A 15,338-nucleotide genomic window follows, 5' to 3' on the forward strand; every position below is an offset into this window, starting at 1 on the left:
TAAGAGTTTAGAAACTATGAATAATAACATTGTTTTGTTGGATAGACTGGTCTACAAAAGGATTGTCAATCTTATAAGAATTGAGGTAGGAAGTACTCAAGTTTTAAATGTCAAACAATGTTATCTAAGAGTTAAATCAATAATTAGCAAGATGTATTTTCATTATAGACCTAAGAAATCTTCCCTGCCTAGTATTTTCCTTGATGTTCTAGTACCCGATTTAGTCAATTGGCCAACACCTATAAGATTACAAAGATTTTTGCAAATTGAAATATTCTTTGAGGAGATGGAAAGTAATGATTATAAATTTCATGATATATCTCCTAATGATAATAATGGATGTGCTAAAAGTCAGGGTAGTAATGAATATAATGAATCTGTATATAAAGATAATTTGTCTTTCGAATGTGAAGAGAAGGATTCAAATGCAAGTAAATTGGGTAATTGTAATTAGTATAAGGAATATAGATGTGAAAGTGAAAGTGAACTTGGTTATAGTAAATATGAAGTTGAGAAATTATGTAACAATAGTAAGGGTAGTGATTGCTATGATAATAATGAATGTTGTAACAATTCTGATTTTCCAAATTGTTATACTAATGATCTTGTTGTTGTAAATTCTTCATGCCATCCGAATGATAATCACAGCCGAGAGAAGATTTGTAAGGCAGTCTTCTTGAGCTCTAATGAAATTTCTATTTTGTTGGCTCATGATTTTGAAAAGCAAGTGTTTCTAAGGATCTTCATATTTTCCATCATAATGTTTCTTCATTCAATCAAGTTACTTCCCCAAAGTTTGATGTAGAAAGAGATATGGAATCTGAACAATCCTTATCAAATTTTGGAGGGGTAGATGACAGTACCTCAAATGTCTTTGCACATGACAATTTGCTAGATTTAGAGAATGTTAATGAAGGGAAGTTTAATACTGTTTCAAATTCTTACCATGCTGATCTTGAAGAAATTTGTTTTGATGTTTCTTGTGATGAAAAGGAATATAGTGAAGGTTGTCAGTCTGATTATAGATTTTCTTTATATGTTGATAGGTCTTGTAAAGATAAGTTCAAGGTTCATTCTAACATTCACTTAAATGAAGAAAATGATAGTGATTAGCATAGTTTAGATCAGCACTTTCAGAATGAGTTTTCAATTTTGGTGACTAATCAGTTGTTTGAGTGTGAAGAGGTTTTAGCAAAGGATAAATCTGATTTGATGAGTAACATGGTTGCAAGTAGGCAACAATCATATTTTCCATACTCTTCATATACAGAGGCACAAGGTGAGTTACAATCTGATCCAGGTAGCTTGTCGAATGTAGTAGAATACCAAAATTTTGTGTTTCCAGTTGAAGGAATCCATGGGTCAAATAGTAGTGATCAGTTTCAGTTTGATGTTAGTTATTACAATCATGCTGAATCATTTTTTCATAGTGAGAAAGATGAAGAAAATATGTCTGATTTTTATATGCACTATGAAGATGATGATAGTTTTGTTTTGCCTAATGAGCTGATTGCAAATGTTGATGTGCAAGGTAAAACAAATGGAAATGAGAATTTTAGTTTACCTTAGAAGAATGTAAATGAAAATCAAGTGTATGATAGAGGTAAAGAGTTCTGGAACTTTTCGGTGGCTCGGGGCCATCGCTTGTACATAGTAGTGCTAGTTGTTGTTTGCTTTCAATAAAGTTGTTTGAGAGAAAGTTTTTGCAATTTAGGTGTGTGATCTGCTTCTCCCAAAGATTTGAAATCTTGCAATGCCCAAAAGGGACATGCATTCCCAGACAGAGCCACTATTGGTGCTAAAAATTGCATGGTTAATTTTGAGCACCATTGAGAAAATTGAGCCCTATAAATGCTTTTTTATGAATTTGTACCCAGTTGTACCCTTGAGTCCTATGAGGTGTTTAATGCTTCTAGCACCTTCCATTTAGTGAATCTAAGTGTTCCATGTAGTTAAACTAAGATTCCAAGCCATTTCGTGAAGTCCCATTTTGAGCAAATTCCAAATCTGCATTTTCTCCTTAATGTCAAATAGCGACAGTAGGCCTTGTTTGCATCTGAATATCTCACAGCTAGAAATGTTTCATGACTTTTTACTTTGGGAGTGTCTATTGTCCATACTAGAGAACCTATGTTTCAGATTTTGAGTTGTTTTGAGTATGTTTGACTAGGTTTTGAATCCCTCAAAGTTGCTCAGTTACTGTTTCATGCTTTTGTGTAATTGTGCAAATTTTTGCGAAGCCCTATTTGACATGTTATAACTTTTGACCACTTGACCCAAAATGATGAAATTCCTTTTGAGTTGCATTGTAGATGTTATAAACTTGTTATGTTTCAAGTTTTTTCTTATGACGAATCTGTTTGATCAGTTTTCAAACATGATTGCAAATGCAATTTCTATCTTTTTGTGTCAACATTTGCAAATTATTTGGTACCCCTGTTTGAGAGATTATAACTTGAGATTCATGATTGGTGAGATCAAATTGATTGTAATATTGTGTAGTACACTAAAAATACTCCAAGTATGTCAGTTTGCAAGTCATGACAAATCCATTTGCACACTTGTTCAGGTCAATTCCATTTGCAAAAATCACTTTTCTTCCATTGTTTCAGTCTGCAATTTCTGAGTAGCCCATTTTGACTAATTGCCTTTTGCATTCTATTATTCATCATGAGCCTAGATCATAGATCCATAATGTCCTCATGACAGAGAACCAACGCCCCAGTTTTCATTTTGCCAAGTGTCAGTTTGCCTAGTTTTCAAAGCCAAATCCGAACCCAATTTATTGTTTTCTGACATGTTTTCTTGCAGGATGTTATGAAAGGTCAACTTTGATAGCGAATATCTTTTGACCTCAAATTCATCATGAGACAAGATTCAACGTGGTACAAGTATGCAGAACAGAGATTCAATGTGCTAGATTTTAGAGCTCGGTCAGTTGTTTGGATCAGTTTTTAAAGCCAACTAATAGGCCCTCTTAGTAGAAAATCACAATTTGCATAAGGTGGGTAGATAAGTTCTAAATGATTGTTTCAGTTCTTGACTCTAATTTCAATCAATATCGAAGTTTCAATGGATCAATTTAGAATATTAGTTGTCCAGAAATGAAATTTTTTTAGTTGGACCCATCTTGGAGACTGACTGATACTATTAGACTCATACAATATGTGCAATTTGGAGATTTGAAAAGGATATTATGATGATCCTTATTGTTACAAATTTTCACCACATTTAAAATCCTAACATCTAGAAGTCATGTAATAGTAGCTATGTTGTTTTTTCAAATGATGTTAAGTATGGTTGAAGTTGTATACCATTAGGACCTGGATACAAAGTCAAAATTTATGACTCACATGTAGAAGAATGTGTTGCAATTTCTTGTTTCATTTACCAAACCAATCAAGTGGATTATTTTTATTTAATAACTTCCTTTTTAGAAGCACCAAGAATCTAGAGCGACACTTGGAAATGAAACAAGGTATAAAAGGAATCAAGAACTCTTCTTGAGAATACTTGTAAGGTAATAGCCAGGCTGACTTATTTGAAGAGAGCACTCACATAGAATGGGTCAATCGAGGTACCATTTGTTGATGCAAATTCCATTCAAATCAAAACCCATTATTTTTTATTTCATGGAATTAAGAAATCTCATAGAAACAAATAAAACCTATATACCTAGAGTTGGACAAAGATTCAATTTGGGTCGAACATGAAGAATGTAAATTTGGTGTAGTTGATGATGCAGAGTGGCTAGGGAAGCAACTTAAATGCCTTTTGTATCTGTCTCCAACCTATAAGAGATCAATACTCTTATACTTCCTAAAAGATGCTGCCATAAAGAACTTTGATTCTTTAGGATGCTATTCCCAATGTACTATACTCCAATGTTCCAAGATCTCCAAAAGAATTCTAGGTGTCACACTTTTAACAAACCTCTACAACCATTAACTCTACCCAAAGGGAAATAGAATAAAAAATGACAAGGTGCACTTGATTAAAATTCTCTTATAGCAACCACTATGGCAGACTTATCACAACTGCATTCCCAAAGGTTGACACAATCCTTGAAGATCCCAAATCACTAACCAACTTCACACTGTTTAAGACTTACTTTTGTTGATTCCTTGGAATCCCAAACACAAATCCAAACTTCTTACTTTCCACCTTGAACTAAACAACCACTACTTGACTGTGACAGTTGTTACAAACTATGCTTTACTATTTTGTTAGCACTTTGGAACATTCCAAGTCATTGATCTGATGCAAGGAGATGTTTATTGGTCTTCTAAACCTTGTCTTGATTTTCCTATGAACTCATAGACAGCATCAACCTTCTTGTTATCACCTAAAAGACAGTATTATGTTTGATAATCTTCTCAATCAAAAAAAACTCTATTGATTTTTCTACAGAATACATATTCCTAGTCCTTATCCAGAAAACCAATGAAGATATAATGGTTTTTGAACACTTGCCAAACTTCTAGCATCAACATTAAATGCTTACTCTAGCATGATGAAAATGTCCAATACATATACAGTCCTAGTAGGCCTATCTAGTCTTGATTGCAAAGAAAAATTAACAAAGATGGGTACATAAGAAAAATGATGATGTTGGAGTACCTTACAGTTGCCTCATGCTTTGCTCTATTTGATTTGTGTTGGAGTTTGAAAACGTTACCCATTTCCAATTACCCTAATGAGAACAAGATGCATCTAGGGGCAGCTAACTCCCATTATCAACACATCCATTCAAACACCAGGCCAACTATAAGGCATGACCCTTCTTCTACTTCAGGCTCTGCAAAACCTAGGCTGGTAGACCTATAGATTCTTTATATGGTACCAGTTGTCAAAGCATACACTGAATCTAATATGAAGCAGATAAAACCCTTATTTCTTCTATACTCAACCAAGAATCATAAGCATGAAATAGCTAAGAACATAACTCATGAAACTGGCAAGCTAAGTGTGGGTTAACATTGAGTAGCTCTCAACATAAAAAGGAAAATTGATTTAATATGTTGATAACAACAAGACCCAAGTATGAACAACAGAACTTAATGATCCTATCTCTGACCAGTGCCTTATCTATTGGGCAATTAAATGAATCATAACCATACATCTCCTGGAAACCTCAAACGTATCTCTACATTAAGATCCCTGATCTATCTTTCACCTTGTGAATAGACATCTGCTATAGAATGAATCTCATACTCAGAAAATCCTATCATGAAATCTGCAAACCCTGTGACAAATATCAAGCAATTACATGGTTCTTTGTTCCATAAGCAAGACATTTTAACCACATACATTTCAAAATGTAATGCAACCTAATTCATGCTCTTTGATCACAAATTAGAAGAAATAACAGAGCCATAATCAAGAGACAAGATTCAAACTGAACTTCAAACTATTGCTGCACTTTATTTGTTTTCCTTGAAATCAAATACATGAAATGTACAGAAAATAACTCATAGATCACCCAACAGAAAATAACTATCTGCAAAACTTAAAATGTTGTTCAATACAAGAAGAAATGCTGAAGAATGGTTTCTCAGTGCAAAAAATGGAACCCCTACAATGGAAGCAAGAAAGAAAGATATAGAAGAGAAAGAATTCTCGGATCTGTTCTGAAGATGACAAGTGTCCACTTGAAATTCAATCTTCTGTAACTGAATAACTTCTTCCTTCCATCTCCCATTCTGATTTGATTTTGTTTCATCATTAATCTGTAACAAACTTGCAAAATATCCTTGCCTAATGATGAAAACCCTTTACTTGCCAAAATATCTGACTTCCCCATGAAAAAGCCAGTGAAAATGAGTTTTTACTGAGTAAATTTGAACAAATTTGACCCTAACTGCATTTCCATTGCCTTCTACTGATATCCAGGTCATTATCTTGACAAAAAACAAATCTGAACTTCCTGGTATGAATATGGTTGCACTTTAGGTACCTGATAGAAAACCTCGTGTAACTCAAACTGACTGATACCTGTGCAAAACCCGACTCCAGAATCGGAAAGTTCATCTTCTCCCGATTCCGACGATATATGATAAGGCATATTTTGGTTACCGGAAGCGCCTGAAATTGCCATTTGAAAAATAGTCCTCTGGTAGAGACATCAGGTCTGCATATCTTTGAATTTAAAATCCAAAAAATTTATAATAATCTAATGTCTTAACATTAGAATTAACAGCCTGCTTGATTTTAAAAACTAACGTCAATTTTCAACAAAAATAATAATAAAATATTATTATTTTTAACTCTGCACATTTTCCTGACCCTTTGAAATCGGGGTCAACCTTTAGTCGACCGACTGCCACGTGTCACTTGTTGATTTGCCAGCTTGATCTGCTCCATCTGCCACATGTCATTGCCATATCATCCCTCACTATGTCGCTATAGGAGTCAGCAACTGCCATGTCATTGGCGACATAGCGACCTTGCGACATGTGTCACCTTCTATCACGTCAGCACCTGCTTCAGAATGCCACCTCACTGCCTTGGCTACCACTTGTCACCATTCGATTCGCTAATGGCATTGCACGCGGGATCCACGTTACATTCTGACTCTGCCAGATTTTGCAAATTTTTCGGATAGTCGCTACCTCGCTAGCCAGAATTTCTCGCCACTTTTCGGTAGCGAGGTAGCGAGTCGCCGGATTTTGGAACTTTTCGGCAACTTACCTCCTGCTGATGTCATCCTTTTTCTCGGCATGTTCCGTCAAAATTTTGCTTTGATAGTGTTAACGTCACCTCCGACTGGTGTATCTAAGTTGGGACCCACAACATGGCATGCGGCTTTTCAAAAGCCATCTCTTTTGGGACATTACTTATGTTGTTTAGAATCATATTTAAAGATTTAAAAAATCTTTACCCACACCAATGTGGGATAATACCATAACTGCGGTTTCTTAATGATTTGCGTGGACTTTCTGATCATGCATGGGCATTTTTTAGCATGGATCTGCTCCTACAATCAATAGAAACTGTGAGTAATCTTCATATTTTCGTGTTTCTTGGTCTATTTGAACTGCGTTTGACCTGCAATTTTGGATGCATGGTTTTCTTTCTTAATGCCTGCTACTGATCCTTATCACATGATATTTCTTATGGCCCACTCATGGTACTGCCTGGGTCTCACGCGAGGCTTGCTGATCAATTTTACTGTTGAAGCCTCTCTTTTATCAATGCTTGGGGTCTCTGACTGTTGGCGTCTCTTCTATGTGTTGCAGGTTCTATGAAAACTCATTTTTCATTATGGCTGCTTGAGTCACATCCCCTGTCTCAATGTGCAGCTCTTCAACTTTGACTGCGTGGGAGCTCTTTGGATGAGGGAAACTTCTCCCTCCTTTTGACTGGTGCTCATTTTTAAATTTCCAGCTTCCTCTATGTGGACGGCTTGCTCTGTGCATGACACTGCCTCTCTATAGATGTGTGGATGGTCACTTCTTTGTTAAAACCGTGGCCCTCTTATCGCTGACCATAATTTGCAAAAACATTTATAAATTAAAAACACTCTCAAGCTCCAATGCAGACCTCCTTCCTTCTTGATGCCATGGGGACAAGAAATCTTTATGTGGAAAAGATGCCTTCATCTAATTTTACCTTCTTGGAAGATAAATGTTGCCATCCAATTTTTTGTAAACTGTGAAATTAGTGCCAGATGGTCCGTTGACTGGCCTTAAAAAACTGACCAAATCAACTGATCGGGCTCGGGAAACTAGCACACTGAATCTCTATTCCGCACACTCGCAGCATGTCGAATCTCATCTCATGACGATTTTAGGGTCAAAAGATATTCGTTGTCAAAGTTGCCTTCTCAGATTTACCTGCAACAAAACACGTCAGAAAAACAACAAACAAGGTTCGGATTTAGCTTGGAAAACTGGGCAAATGAGCACATGGGGAGATGAAAACTGGGGCGCTAAAACTCTGTCATAAGGTGAGTATGACTATGCAATTTTGGCTCATGATGAATAATAGGGCGTAAATGGCGATCAGTCAAAGTGGGCTACTCAGAAATTTGCAAACTGGACATGTTGACAGAAAGCATTTTTGCGAATGGAATTGATTTGGAAAAGTGTGCAAATGGATTCGTCATGACTTAAGAACTAGCATACTTCAAGGATTTCTAGGACACAACACAATGGTACAATCCATTTAGGCTAGCCAATCACAGGATCAAAATTATAACATGCCGAATAGGGGTGCGGATCGATCTAGATACCTTAGCCGTAACAAAACAATGCAAACTGGGTTTTTGATCATGTTAGCAAACTGATCAAATGGATTCGACATGATCTCAAAATTGGAACATATGAAGTGTCTTACCCCTAGAACATGATGCAAAAATAATTTTTTCATTTGGGTCAACTGGGTCAAAGATATGATTGGTCGAACAGGGCTTCCCAGAATTGTGAACAACTAGTCAAATGCACAAAACAGTAAATGACCAACTTTGGGGGGTGCAAAACCTAGTCAAACAAATTTGAAATGACTTGAAAATTGAAACATAGGTTCTTTGCTATGGACACTAAACATCGCCAAAGTGACTAGTCATGAAACAGTCCTGGGTAAAAGATATTCAGATGCAAACTGGGCTTCTGATCGCTATTTGACACTTAGTAGAATTGCAAATTTGAAATGCACTCAAAACAAGACTTCACAGAATGGTTCAAAATGATGCTTTAACTTCATGGAACACTTAGACGCACTAAATGAAAGTTTCTAGAAGCATAAAACACCTCATGGGGTTCAAAGTTACAGCTAGGTACATAGGCTTCACAAACCATTTATAGGCTTCAAAATTCGGACTACAATTTTGAGCGCCAACAGTGGCTCTGTCTGGGGATGCATGCCCCATGCGGGCATGTCAAGGATTCAGGTCTCTGGGAGAAGTAGACCATTCCAAAACTTCAAAACTCTCCTGAACAGCAAAACTTTCTCGAACAGCTTTATTGAAAACAGGAAACTATTCTTAACTATGTACAAGTGATGGCTGTAGGCCACCGAAAAGTTTCAGAGCTTTTTACCTCTGTCAAACACCTTATTTTCATTTACGTTCTCCTGAGGCAAACTGAAACTCTCATCCTAATTTTTTTCACCCATCATATCAACAATTTCAATTACTTCGTTAGGCAAAACAAAACTGCTAATACCATCTTCATAGTGCATATAAAAATCAGACAAACTTTCTACACCTTGCTCACTATGAAAATATGAATCGGCGTGATCATAATAACTGACATCAAGCTAAAACTGATCACTTCTAACTGAATCATGGATTCCTTTAACTGGAAACACAAAAGCTTGGTACTCTATTTCATTCAACGAGTTACATGGAGCAAATTGTAACTCACCTTGTGCTTCCATAAATGAAGAGTATGTGAAATCTAATCGTTGCCTACTTGAAACCATGTTACACTTTGAATCAGATTTATCCTCCTTTGCTGAAACCTCTTCACACTCAAAACATTGATTAGTGACCATATATGAAAATTCATTCTGAAAGTGTTGATCTAGACTATGCTGATCACTATCATTTTCTTCATCAAACTGAATGTCGGAATACACCTTGAACTCATCTTTACAAGACTTATTAGCACATCAAGAAAATCTATAATCTGATTGACAACCTTCACTATTTTCCTCATCATCATACGAAAACTCAAAACTTATTGTAGCATAACCAGCATGGAAAGAATCTGAAACAACATTAAACTTCCCTTCCTTAACATAATCAGCATTCAACAAATCGTCATGTGAAAAGACATTTGAGGAATTGTCACCTACACCTCCAAAGTCTAACAAAGATTGTTCGGATTCTACCTCTTTTTCCACATCAAACTTTGGGGAATTGATTTGACTGAATGAAAAAGTATTATGAGAGAAAATATGAAGATCCTTAGAGATACTTACGTGCTTTTCAAACTCACAAGCCAACAATTTTGAGATTTCACTAGAGCTCAAAAAGACTTCCTCACAAATCTTCTCCTGGCTATGATTGTCATCTGGATAACATGAAGAACTTACAACAGCAAGATCCTTAGTGTAACATTATGGAAAATCAACATTATTACAATATTCTTTCTTATCGTGGCAATCACTAGATCTACTGTTGTTACAACTTTCTTCAACTTCATATGTACTGTAACAAAATTTATCTTCTCTTTTATATCCATCTTTTTCATGCTGATTGCTATTACCTGATTCATTAACATTTGAATCCGCCTCTTCACAATCAAAAGATAGATTATCTTGCTCTACAGACTCATTGTATTCATTACTACCTTGGCCTTTAGCACACTCATTATCATCAAGAGACATAATATGAAATCTGTAATCATCATCTTCCATCTCCTAAATGAATCTTTCAATTTGTAAAAACTTTTGTAATCTTATAGGTGCTGGCCAATTGACAGAATCGGGTACTAGAACATCAAGGAAAATATTAGGTAGTGAAGATTCCTCGGGTCTACAATGAAAAGGCATCTTACTGATTACTGACTTAAGCCTTAAATAACATTGTTTGACACTTAGACCTTGAGTACTGCCTACCTCAATTCTTATAAGACTGACAATTCTTTTGTAAACTAGTCTATTCAACATAGCAATGTTATTACTCACAATTTTCAAACTCTCAGAATTCAGGGAACTAATCTCAGATCTAAGATTTGACTCCATCATAAAAAAAACTTTCTACCTCTTCTTTCTAGTGCTGAAAATCACTAAATAGAGGCAACTTCTTTAAACACTTGACTTCCATGAAAAGAAAACATGAAAACCAAAATACCTCCAGTGCTGATACTGAACTTGGATCTGCTGATTTGGCATAGGTGCAAGACTGAAAAATCCTTTACACCACTGATCAAACTTTGTAGAGTCGCCACCTCTTTGCAAGAGGAATATAACAATCACTTCTGTGATTCACTTTTACATTTCAATTTCTTTATAACAGTAGATTTCAAACAGCACTTTAAAACTTATCAAGAATTTAAAACTTCTTTTCCAAGAAACTACCAAAAGCTTCAGATCTGCCCATACAACTGAAAGTCCTTCAAAATTTTGCAATGAAATCAACTAGGAACAAACTGGTACAGAGATTTGAGAGTCGCCACTCACGCTTTGTGAGAAATAAAACATAATTCGTCACTTAACGAATCTGAACCAGACTTTCAATGTAGGAAAAACTTGCAGATCATTATTATCTTGAAAAGAATTTACAATTTATAAAAGAATTCTTGACTCTGAAACTTTCTCAATAGTATTTGCAAACTAGATTGATTGAAGATAGACCTATGATAGTCATAGAACACAATTTTCATCTAGTTTCAACATACTACTGATAATGAATAAAGCTTAACATGGGGACATGAAACTTCAACAAGGAAAAGGAACACATCTTGCTATTGATATGATATATCCAATCTGTTTCACATCAGAGGCTCATGTTCTTTCAACAAAATGGATTGCCATCTTATCCCCCCAGCAGAGTCGCCATTTTGTTGGAGTTTGAAAATGTTACCCATTTCCAATTACCCTAATGAGAACAAGATGCATCTAGGGGAAGCTAACTCCCATTATCAACACATCCATTTAGACACCAGGCCAACTATAAGGCATGACCCTTCTTCTACTTCAGGCTCTGCAAAACCTAGGCGGGTAGACCTGTAGATTCTTTATATGGTACCAGTTGTCAAAGCATACACTGAATCTAATATGAAGCAGATAAAACCCTTATTTCTTCTATACTCAACCAAGAATCATAAGCATGAAATAGCTAAGAACATAACTCATGAAACTGGCAAGCTAAGTGTGGGTTAACATTGAGTAGCTCTCAACATAAAAGGGAAAATTGATTTAATATGTTGATAACAACAAGACCCAAGTATGAACAACAGAACTTAATGATCCTATCTCTGACCAGTGCCTTATCTATTGGGCAATTAAATGAATCATAACCATACATCTCCTGGAAACCTCAAACGTATCTCTACATTAAGATCCCTGATCTATCTTTCACCTTGTGAATAGACATCTGCTACAGAATGAATCTCATACTCGGAAAATCCTATCATGAAATCTGCAAACCCTGTGACAAATATCAAGCAATTACATGGTTCTTTGTTCCATAAGCAAGACATTTTAACCACATACATTTCAAAATGTAATGCAACCTAATTCATGCTCTTTGATCACAAATTAGAAGAAATAACAGAGCCATAATCAGGAGACAAGATTCAAACTGAACTTCAAACTGTTGTTGCACTTTATTTGTTTTCCTTGAAATCAAATACATGAAATGTACAGAAAATAACTCATAGATCACCCAACAGAAAATAACTATCTGCAAAACTTAAAATGTTGTTCAATACAAGAAGAAATGCTGAAGAATGGTTTCTCAGTGCAAAAACTGGAACCCCTACAATGGAAGCAAGAAAGAAAGATATAGAAGAGAAAGAATTCTTGGATCTGTTCTGAAGATGACAAGTGTCCACTTGAAATTCAATCTTCTGTAACTGAATAACTTCTTCCTTCCATCTCCCATTCTGATTTGATTTTGTTTCATCATTAATCTGTAACAAACTTGCAAAATATCCTTGCCTAATGATGAAAACCCTTTACTTGCCAAAATATCTGACTTCCCCATGAAAAAGCCAGTGAAAATGAGTTTTTACTGAGTAAATCTGAACAAATTTGACCCTAACTGCATTTCCATTGCCTTCTACTGATATCCAGGTCATTATCTTGACAAAAAACAAATCTGAACTTCCTGGTATGAATATGGTTGCACTTTAGGTACTTGATAGAAAACCTCGTGTAACTCAAATTGACTGATACCTGTGCAAAAGCCGACTCCAGAATCGGAAAGTTCATCTTCTCCCGATTCCGACGATATATGATAAGGCATATTTTGGTTACCGGAAGCGCCTGAAATTGCCATTTGAAAAATAGTCCTCTGGTAGAGACATCAGGTCTGCATATCTTTGAATTTAAAATCCAAAAAATTTATAATAACCTAATGTCTTAACATTAGAATTAAAAACCTGCTTGATTTTAAAAACTAACGTCAATTTTCAACAAAAATAATAATAAAATATTATTATTTTTAACTCTGCACATTTTCCTGACCCTTTGAAATCGGGGTCAACCTTTAGTCGACCGACTGCCACGTGTCACTTGTTGATTTGCCAGCTTGATCTGCTCCATCTGCCACGTGTCATTGCCATATCATCCCTCACTATGTCGCTATAGGAGTCAGCAACTGCCATGTCATTGGCGACATAGCGACCTTGCGACATGTGTCACCTTCTGTCACGTTAGCACCTGCTTCAGAATGCCACCTCACTGCCTTGGCTGCCACTTGTCACCATTCGATTCGCTAATGGCATTGCACGCGGGACCCACATTACATTCTAACTCTGCCAGATTTTGCAAATTTGTCAGCTAGTCGCTACCTCGCTAGCCGAAATTTCTCGCCAGTTTTCGGTAGCGAGGTAGCGAGTTGCCGAATTTTGGAACTTTTCGGCAACTTACCTCCTGCTAACATCATCCTTTTTCTCAGCATGTTCTGTCAAAATTTTGCTTTGATAGTGTTAACGTCACCTCCGGCTGGTGTATCTAAGTTGGGACCCACAACATGGCATGCGGCTTTTCAAAAGCCATCTCTTTTGGGACATTGCTTATGTTGTTTAGAATCATATTTAAAGATTTAAAAAATCTTTACCCACACCAATGTGGGATAATACCATAACTGCGGTTTCTTAATGATTTGCGTGGACTTTCTGATCATGCATGGGCATTTTTTAGCATGGATCTGCTCCTACAATCAATAGAAACTGTGAGTAATCTTCATCTTTTCGTGTTTCTTGGTCTATTTGAACTGCGTTTGACCTGCAATTTTGGATGCATGGTTTTCTTTCTTAATGCCTGCTACTGATCCTTATCACATGATATTTCTTATGGCCCACTCATGGTACTGCCTGGGTCTCATGTGAGGCTTGTTGATCAATTTTACTATTGAAGCCTCTCTTTTATCAATGCTTGGGGTCTCTGACTATTGGCGTCTGTTCTATGTGTTGCGGGTTCTATGAAAACTCATTTTTCATTATGGCTGCTTGAGTCACATCCCCTGTCTCAATGTGCAGCTCTTCAACTTTGACTGCGTGGGAGCTCTTTGGATGAGGGAAACTTCTCCCTCCTTTTGACTGGTGCTCATTTTTAAATTTCTAGCTTCCTCTATGTGGACGGCTTGCTCTGTGCATGACACTGCCTCTCTATAGATGTGTGGATGGTCGCTTCTTTGTTAAAACCGTGGCCCTCTTATCGCTGACCATAATTTGCAAAAACATTTATAAATTAAAAACACTCTCAAGCTCCAATGTAGACCTCCTTCCTTCTTGATGCCATGGGGACAAGAAATCTTTATGTGGAAAAGATGCCTTCATCTAATTTTACCTTCTTGGCAGATAAATGTTGCCATCCAATTTTTTGCAAACTGTGAAATTAGTGCCAGATGGTCCATTGACTGGCCTTAAAAAACTGACCAAATCAACTGATCGGGCTCGGGAAACTAGCACACTGAATCTCTGTTCTGCACACTTGTAGCATGTCGAATCTCATCTCATGACGATTTTAGGGTCAAAAGATATTCGTTGTCAAAGTTGCCTTCTCAGATTTACCTGCAACAAAACACGTCAGAAAAACAACAAACAAGGTTTGGATTTAGCTTGGAAAACTGGGCAAATGAGCACATGGGGAGATGAAAACTGGGGCGCTAAAACTCTGTCATAAGGTGAGTATGACTATGCAATTTTGGCTCATGAAGAATAATAGGGCGTAAATGGCGATCAGTCAAAGTGGGCTACTCAGAAATTTGCAAACTGGACATGCTGACAGAAAGCATTTTTGCGAATGGAATTGATTTGGAAAAGTGTGCAAATGGATTCGTCATGACTTAAGAACTGGCATACTTCAAGGATTTCTAGGACACAACACAATGGTACAATCCATTTAGGCTAGCCAATCACAGGATCAAAATTATAACATGCCGAATAGGGGTGCGGATCGATCTGGATACCTTAGCCGTAACAAAACAATGCAAACTGGGTTTTTGATCATCTTAGCAAACTGATCAAATGGACTTTACATGATCTCAAAATTGGAACATATGAAGTGTCTTACCCCTAGAACAGAATGCAAAAAGAATTTTTTCATTTGGGTCAACTGGGTCAAAGATATGATTGGTCGAACAGGGTTTCCCAGAATTGTGAACAACTAGTCAAATGCACAAAACAGTAAATGACCAACTTTGGGGGGTGCAAAACCTAGTC

The 15,338-nt window shown here is 36.5% G+C and overlaps 1 pseudogene; it reads left to right on the plus strand.

Annotated features, from left to right (window-relative positions):
* Positions 1–15,338, plus strand: part of LOC149580641 (uncharacterized) — a 31,099-nt pseudogene that overhangs the window by 3,539 nt on the left and 12,222 nt on the right.

The sequence above is a fragment of the Cupressus sempervirens genome, chromosome 1 (genome assembly GCF_028749045.1).
Source record: "Cupressus sempervirens isolate cs-2001-9-10 chromosome 1, ASM2874904v1, whole genome shotgun sequence".
In the NCBI taxonomy this organism is placed as follows: domain Eukaryota; kingdom Viridiplantae; phylum Streptophyta; class Pinopsida; order Cupressales; family Cupressaceae; genus Cupressus; species Cupressus sempervirens.